Genomic DNA, 2,500 nt, shown 5'->3' with positions numbered 1-2,500 from the left:
TCGCCTCTTAGAACCGATTAGTCGAAAATTTTAACAATCATATTTTTGCATTCTGTACCGTGGATCGATCGTTAAACGCTATTAAACTAGCGTCCGTGATGGTATAAATGCAGATTTTCGCTCCGTTTAGCCAAAATAACGAACTTTAGGTGCGCTCCGAAATATTTCAAAGTCCCAGCGGCGTATTGCTTCGCCTCTTAGAACCGATTAGTCGAAAATTTTAACAATCATATTTTTGCATTCTGTACCGTGGATCCATCGTTAAACGCTATTAAACTAACGTCCGTGATGGTATAAATGCAGATTTTCGCTCCGTTTAGCCAAAATAACGAACTTTAGGTGCGCTCCGAAATATTTCAAAGTCCCAGCGGCGTATTGCTTCGCCTCTTAGAACCGATTAGTCGAAAATTTTAACAATCATATTTTTGCATTCTGTACCGTGGATCCATCGTTAAACGCTATTAAACTAACGTCCGTGATGGTATAAATGCAGATTTTCGCTCCGTTTAGCCAAAATAACGAACTTTAGGTGCGCTCCGAAATATTTCAAAGTCCCAGCGGCGTATTGCTTCGCCTCTTAGAACCGATTAGTCGAAAATTTTAACAATCATATTTTTGCATTCTGTACCGTGGATCGATCGTTAAACGCTATTAAACTAACGTCCGTGATGGTATAAATGCAGATTTTCGCTCCGTTTAGCCAAAATAACGAACTTTAGGTGCGCTCCGAAATATTTCAAAGTCCCAGCGGCGTATTGCTTCGCCTCTTAGAACCGATTAGTCGAAAATTTTAACAATCATATTTTTGCATTCTGTACCGTGGATCGATCGTTAAACGCTATTAAACTAGCGTCCGTGATGGTATAAATGCAGATTTTCGCTCCGTTTAGCCAAAATAACGAACTTTAGGTGCGCTCCGAAATATTTCAAAGTCCCAGCGGCGTATTGCTTCGCCTCTTAGAACCGATTAGTCGAAAATTTTAACAATCATATTTTTGCATTCTGTACCGTGGATCCATCGTTAAACGCTATTAAACTAACGTCCGTGATGGTATAAATGCAGATTTTCGCTCCGTTTAGCCAAAATAACGAACTTTAGGTGCGCTCCGAAATATTTCAAAGTCCCAGCGGCGTATTGCTTCGCCTCTTAGAACCGATTAGTCGAAAATTTTAACAATCATATTTTTGCATTCTGTACCGTGGATCCATCGTTAAACGCTATTAAACTAACGTCCGTGATGGTATAAATGCAGATTTTCGCTCCGTTTAGCCAAAATAACGAACTTTAGGTGCGCTCCGAAATATTTCAAAGTCCCAGCGGCGTATTGCTTCGCCTCTTAGAACCGATTAGTCGAAAATTTTAACAATCATATTTTTGCATTCTGTACCGTGGATCGATCGTTAAACGCTATTAAACTAACGTCCGTGATGGTATAAATGCAGATTTTCGCTCCGTTTAGCCAAAATAACGAACTTTAGGTGCGCTCCGAAATATTTCAAAGTCCCAGCGGCGTATTGCTTCGCCTCTTAGAACCGATTAGTCGAAAATTTTAACAATCATATTTTTGCATTCTGTACCGTGGATCGATCGTTAAACGCTATTAAACTAGCGTCCGTGATGGTATAAATGCAGATTTTCGCTCCGTTTAGCCAAAATAACGAACTTTAGGTGCGCTCCGAAATATTTCAAAGTCCCAGCGGCGTATTGCTTCGCCTCTTAGAACCGATTAGTCGAAAATTTTAACAATCATATTTTTGCATTCTGTACCGTGGATCCATCGTTAAACGCTATTAAACTAACGTCCGTGATGGTATAAATGCAGATTTTCGCTCCGTTTAGCCAAAATAACGAACTTTAGGTGCGCTCCGAAATATTTCAAAGTCCCAGCGGCGTATTGCTTCGCCTCTTAGAACCGATTAGTCGAAAATTTTAACAATCATATTTTTGCATTCTGTACCGTGGATCCATCGTTAAACGCTATTAAACTAACGTCCGTGATGGTATAAATGCAGATTTTCGCTCCGTTTAGCCAAAATAACGAACTTTAGGTGCGCTCCGAAATATTTCAAAGTCCCAGCCGCGTATTGCTTTGCCCCGAAATTTTTCAAAGTTCCAGCGGCGTGTTGCTTTCAAAGTGCCTCCCTCTAAATACCGATCGGCAGGCCGCTAGGTCGGCGACGCACGGGCTTACGCCCAGGCGTATACGGGGGCAAATCGCCGTGAGAGCGTGCGATTTTGACTTTCGCAATAAGATAGTCTCCTTTATGAAAAGGAGCGTACACGTCTCCCAAAAAAAAAAACAGTTTCATGACGATCAATGTAGTTCTTGATCGAAATGTATCATAGGACGAAGATTTTATCGAAAAGTACGAACTTTGGCGACGCATCGAAATTTTTCAAAGTTCCAACGGCGTGTTGCTTTCAAAGTGCCTCCCTGTAAATACCGATCGGCAGGCCGCTAGGTCGGCGACGCACGGGCTTACGCCCAGGCGTATACGG

Source organism: Osmia lignaria, unplaced genomic scaffold, assembly GCF_051020975.1.
Source record: "Osmia lignaria lignaria isolate PbOS001 unplaced genomic scaffold, iyOsmLign1 scaffold0038, whole genome shotgun sequence".
In the NCBI taxonomy this organism is placed as follows: domain Eukaryota; kingdom Metazoa; phylum Arthropoda; class Insecta; order Hymenoptera; family Megachilidae; genus Osmia; species Osmia lignaria.
Note: the sequence above shows the minus strand (reverse complement) of the source record.